This window comes from Maylandia zebra, linkage group LG3, assembly GCF_041146795.1.
Source record: "Maylandia zebra isolate NMK-2024a linkage group LG3, Mzebra_GT3a, whole genome shotgun sequence".
NCBI lineage: Eukaryota > Metazoa > Chordata > Actinopteri > Cichliformes > Cichlidae > Maylandia > Maylandia zebra.
This window is the reverse complement of record NC_135169.1, coordinates 877,421-883,985: the sequence shown is the minus strand read 5'-3', so window position 1 is coordinate 883,985 and position 6,565 is coordinate 877,421.

Genomic DNA, 6,565 nt, shown 5'->3' with positions numbered 1-6,565 from the left:
AATTGTCACTTTATGCTTTCTCCATCTCTAAAGTGATGACATCCTTGCATTACATACTTTAGGTTCATTTTCTGCAGGCAGGTTTGTGACCGAGAACAGACAGATTTACACTATAAGATGCAGCGTTCTATAGATGGACACATAAAGAAATGAAAAATGACATGTATGTGCTAACTTTCTAAACACTTTGTTACATTTATGATAAAGTAGATAAAACACATTTGTGTCGGCCTTGGCTCATAGTTCTTGTCTTCAAATGAACTTTGTCTGTGTGTGTTTCAGGTGCTGCACTCTAAGACTGAATGAACCAGCATTGCAGCCATGGGTCACTGTGAGCATCGCAGGGAAGGTTGAAGCCGCCCACTGCAGCTGTATGGCCAGAGTCGCAGAGACCTGCAGCCATGGTGCTGCTCTTCTGTTTAATGTAGAAGCAACAGTGTTGATCTGTGGCACAAGGACTGTTACAGATGAACCTGCATACTGGGTTTTGCTGGGTAATGTGACCAAGATACAGCCAGAGGTTGGCCATAAGATAGACTTCTCCTCTTCAGCTGCCCAAAAAAAGGCTCTTGATCAAAACATAAACAGACCATCTGTAGTGACAGGTAAAAGGAGCCTCAAAACAGAAAAATCCCCCCTGCTACTGTGGAGGAGTTGTCACTGCTATAATGCCATAATGTTTTATCTAGGGGTCTAGATTTATGCCTGTAGTGCACTGCTGTGTAAATAATTTGCATTTACTGAATATGTACTGACTGAGTCCCGCTGTTCAAAAGTTGAATAAAGAAACTAAATTATTTTGCCTTTTTTTTTTTTTTATTAAAACCACTTTATAGAGCATCACATCAGTTACAGTGTAGAATCATGTCATTTATAGTTTACAAATGACAAAATGTTTACACCAAATCATGAGTGTTTACATGATATCACCCACTACTAACATTACTTTATTTACTGTATCTTTTGAAAAAATAACAGCACAAGACTTAAGAACATTTAACAGGAGCAGGTTTAATTCTTCCCTGGTTTTATTATCACACTGTTCACCAAACGCAGCAAACCTTCACCATCTTATCCAGGAGGGTCACCTCTTCACCCTCACATGGAAGAAGTAATCTGATTGGCATGGTGGTATGTTTGAAGCAGGTCCCTTGTGTAGCGCTGGAACCCAGTCCCGATGTTTCATCCATTTAATATAATTTCATCGGCTGGTTTGCTGCAATAATGGCAAATAATTAGCAACTCTATAAATAGAAGGTAGTTCTGCACTCAGTAGGATGTTTGTTCTAATTTGCTATGAGCTCAGAGCGCATCGAAAATGAAACTTAATAGGCTATAAAGAGTGATATGAACATATTTAGAACTTACTGTAATGAAAATGTCTGGAGCACCAACAGATATCTGGAGATGGAAGAGAACTGGATATCAGCTCGTCTCACAGCTGCTCTCCAGGCTAGACGCCTTCGTTTGGTAACATCGATACACGAGCTGCCTCATGTTGCTTCCAGGTTGGGAAAGAATGAAAAGATAAACCATTTTCAAGCTTATTTTCTTGCCGGTCGTGCGATCGAACATTGCAGCCGACCACACAGCAAATACGAACCATGGCTGTTGTGTGTGCCTTCGCTCCCTTTTCACTTGCGCTAGACCCCCAAAATGGCGGATCGGGCCAAAATCCTTTCCACGCCCACCCCCGTGACATCACGCTCCAAAGCCCTATCTGTCAAACTGTTTAAATGGGGTGTGAGGCAGACATGCTAAAACAGTGACTTAAAAGCATTACCAATAAACAATGTGATCAATACATAAATGAAAGAAATGCAGCTGATAAAAAAGCCATAAACGACTTCCATTTGTTTATTGGTGATTGCCAGTTTGGTTGGGTTTTTTTGAGACACAGAGAGTGAGAGATCCTGTCCTACATTGCTTTAAAAAAACAGAAGATATTTTCAGAGCTGTTGATATATGAAGCTCTGAGCATTGAGTGTTGCATTGTGAGAGTTTCAGTAAAAAGCCTGCAAATTATTGCATTTATACTGGAGAGCAAAGAAAAATTAAAATTCTACTTGTACGATGGAAAATCAGTTTCATAGAAGCTACATAAACAGAGCTGAAGAAGACTGAGCTCGTAAAACTAGCGGTAACGTGTGAGAATTATAAGTTATAAGACTGTTTCTGCTATCGATACAATTTGTGTTGTTAATCCTAAATGATTCACGGTGACAACATCATAAGAACAAGGCCATTTTACTCCACACACACACACACACACACACACACACACACACACACACACTTGGAAAATCACATAGTTTGACCATAAAAATGCCCAGAACAATTAGTATTTGAGATTGCTGAAGCAACATCACTAAAGAAAAATATCCTTGCATGTCACTTTGCTTTCATTTGAAAATCTAAAGGTTTTTTTTAATGTAAAACATAAAAACAACAAAAACTTTAGATGTTAGAGATGTCCTGATGAAAATTGTGAATATCTAGATCAATGGTGTTTCCATGTGAGTCTATAGGGCATAGACTGAGGCGGGGTTTTAGAAATACATGATGGTAACATGAGACATGTTACCTTTGAGAACACTAACATCTAGATTAAGGTGTGAGAAGTAAATGCATCACAGAAGCTGAAAAGGAGTTCCTTGTCTCTAGATTAGTTGAAATAAATTGAAAATAAACTGATTTGAACAGGTTTGATGCATTATACAAAAAAAAAAGGTTCATGAAATAGTTCACATGATCTAAGCAAGAGTCACTCGGAATCTCAAATGTTAAAGTACACTTACTGATTGTACTTTTACTACATGAGCTAATGCAGATGCTCTAAAAGCAGGCTGACTGAAAAAGAAGCACACACTTGGAGAAGGTGTGCTGTAACTTCTCATACTGTGAAGTTTTCTGACAAAAGTGTATTGAAAACTTATGCTGTACAGCTTACTAAGGGGTCCTGTGATGGGCCATGTGCAATTACACAAAAGAACAAGTAAAATTTCACCATACCACTGACTGGAGAAAAGCCAGTTTGGTATTCTAATTGAGATTACAACCGTAATCAGTAAAATCAGTGCTGTGATAGTTAGTTTAAGATCAAAACCTGATTTAAAACACAGTCTAACCTCAACATTCTTGCCCCTGAAAATAGGTCAGGATGGCCGAAAAATGTACTTTAAAATGAGATTTTCTTTTTGTTTCATTGGAACAGTAAAGTACCATAACAAAGAAATGAGTACACCTTTGTAGATATCACTGATATGGAGTTTTTCCTGTTTTACATAAAGACTTAGAGCTGCTAGTTTCCTAGTGGCATTTTCTCATTTAAACCATGGTGACTTAAAAGTTTAGCAGCAAGACACTTGTTTCCTTTGTTCCATCAAAACATTTCTTTCAGAGATCTGTGTTTATCAGAGCGATATGTGACTCATTTTTTATTGAATCACCAGGAAGTACACAAATACAAGATTAAATATTTTATTTATTTATCAAAGATACATAATTACACATTGATACAATGAACAAGGTGTTTATAAAAATTACACATGGTGTAAGAAAAACATTATAACATACAAATAAGTGCTTTATGATAATCTGACATACTTTAAAAGCATACGAATAAAAGTTTTTAAAAAAATCATGTTCTTTGATGATCACATTACATGTATCATATTTTTAAAGCATAACATCAGGCACGTGCAGGGGGGGGGGGGGGGGGGGGGGGGCTAGAGGGGCTTGAGCACCCGCATTTTTAGCGGTCCGGAGCTGTAAGAGAAACACAAGTTAACTCAGAGACACAGACTGATGCGACAGAACCAAAACCAGTAAGTAGGTGTACAGCGTACACTGTAGTGTATAGCACACAGGAGTATTAGCTTATTACGTACACGTTGGTAAGCTGTCTTGTTGCAACTGACGAACTGAAACAAACGAGCGTGCTGTGTGTGCAACAGCGCGACAAACATTACCTGTCCTTGTATTAACTGCACAAGTAGTGCTGGTCATAGCTGCTGGCTACCTGTGTAAGGCTGTCATGGGTCTGTAGCTCTGTCACCGTTTTAGGGAACATATTTAGTTTTAAAGTAAGTTTCCGTTCTTTTCCTGCCTTTCTGGAGGGATTATATTTCACTAAAAAACAATCTAATATGCATGTCCACATAATTATGCATTATTATAATTATAATATATTTAAAACACGCTGTATTTTAAAGAACATACATTAAGAAGCAGATTATATTAGATTTATATTTTAAATAAGACAAAAGTTGGATTTTATAGCAGTAAAATTATTGTATCTCTACAGTTTAAAAATATAACAAGCTTTGCCCTGCACAGAGTGGATAGTGAAACAAATGGAATCATCATAAATACATTATTTCATATTTATTACTTCCCCCTCCTCTTTGCTTTATTATTGTAGCTCTAGTAATAAATATGTAAGGATTCTGGATCAGCACCATGATGCCCATAGTATATACAGTATTCTGAAGAAGGTCTAAAATGTCAGTGTGTGTGTTTTATTTAGATGGATTTAAAAAAAAAAAATTACTCATGATATAACATTGTCCAGACATGGCTGGTAAGGACATGAGGAGGAAACAGTAGGAGCTGTGTGAGGCTACTAAAGGCAGTGCTATAACATTTTTCTGTCATAATTTTATTTTAGATTAAGTGCAAGAGTTGTTAGGTGTGGATAATTAGATTATAGTTTATTGCAATAGCAAGTTGTGCCTTGTTCTCAGATAGAAAGCAAGTGGAGAGTGATATATGAAATGATGGGAAGGAAGGAAGAAGAGAAGCAAAGAGTGATTCACAGGCAGAGCCTAAATTATTTCTCACAGTTTTTTGTTGCCTTATGGTTCCAAGCGCTGTCACCAATCTTTGCATTTTGTTATTATCTCATGACACTTGTTTAATCAGCTACCATCTCTCCTATGGACTTTTTAATGTCTACAGTCTCAGATCAACACAGCCCTGCCCTCCAGCACTATCCACAGCAACCCCTCAACAGCAACATTGTACCCATCAGGTAAAGCATCGGCTACGTTTGCTCTGCCTTTTTGCCCATATTAGATTCTTGATGAATGTGTGTTGTTGTTATTCAGCCTGGTTCAATGTGCCCCTTTTTAACTTTGAGCACCCGCCCCTTTAAACCTCTCTGCACAGCCCTGCATAACATAGGGAGCAAAGTGCTCACAAAAACAGTTTTAGAGGACTTAAACACGATCATTTTTTCCACAGTGCTTGTATGCCTCTTGCAAAACTATGTACTTTTCACCATAAGACACAATAACTCACGATTATCTAAGACCAGCCATGAACATGGACAATCGCTTCATTACAATCATTTGTCCCCGCTGCTGCCCTCAGATCCAGATGCAGTCTTCTGTACTGGGGGGTAAAATGGCTCTTTTGGTGGTTCATAAAAAATATCTCAATAAGTTCGTGAGGGGACTAGAAACTAGAAACACTGGGTTGCAGAGCAGTTGGTAAGGACTTGTATATTTCTGGAGAGTCTGCAAAATCTGTATTCCTCGTGCTCCTGATTGGATATGTGGAGCCCGGCTCTGATATCTCACTGGTGGCAGCTAAAGATATGCATGCCTTGGAGGCGGAGTTGGTCTCGGGCGCAATCTTTCAAATGAGCCTCACGGCATTTCAGGAAAACTCAGGCCAGAAACAACATCCGGTCACTCGCGGTCAAAATCCACGCAGAGCTGATCTAGCTTAGAGAGCAGAGGCTGTCTATCGCGTGTGGAGAGACGGATGTTCTTGCCTGTGGATCGCTCAAGCACTGGTGGAGAAGAATTTGGCGAACTCGAAAAAATAAATGTGTGCAAGTCTGAGATATCTGCTGTGACAAAACAAATTTCCCACGTGTGGGACTAATAAAGGTTATCTTATCTTATCTTATTTTCCACCCTAATTTACGAATAAATTCTTTACAAATCCTACCATGTGGATTCATGGATTTTTTTTTCACATTCTGTCTCTCACAGTTGAAGTGTACCTCTGGTGCAAATTACTGACCTCTGTCATCATTTTAGGTGGGGGAACTTGCACAATCGGTGGCTGACTAAATACTTTTTTGCCCCACTGTATATTTTTGAAAAGTGTATTCCAAGTGTTACAGAGCCTATTTTGCATGGCTTTTGAAGATGAAAAAGCTTTTTTTGACAGAATGGTAAAAAGGAAAATGCGAAAATGTAGTTAGAGGGGGAAGATTAACACTTACTGAGTGATATGCACATAGGGCAAGCGAAGGCAGTTGTTGTTGATCCCTGGTTTCGTGGCTGTTGCGAGCTCGCAAGCAGTCTGAGCGGCGCGAGTTGTTGATATGTCTGAAGTCAGAGGTCTTCTGGGAGCTCGACGGCAGTTTTAACCTCAGCGGGATATCATAAAATCGGACCTGCAGCAGATTGGCTAACCGGAGTGCGAAGGGAGCCGCCCGATTGTTATGTGATTGGCAGCGGGGCGAAGTCAGGGGGAGTTGGTCTCCAGCGGAAATTTTCAAACAAGGTAAGCAGCGCATTTGGGAGCAGAGCGGGGAGCGAACAAGCAG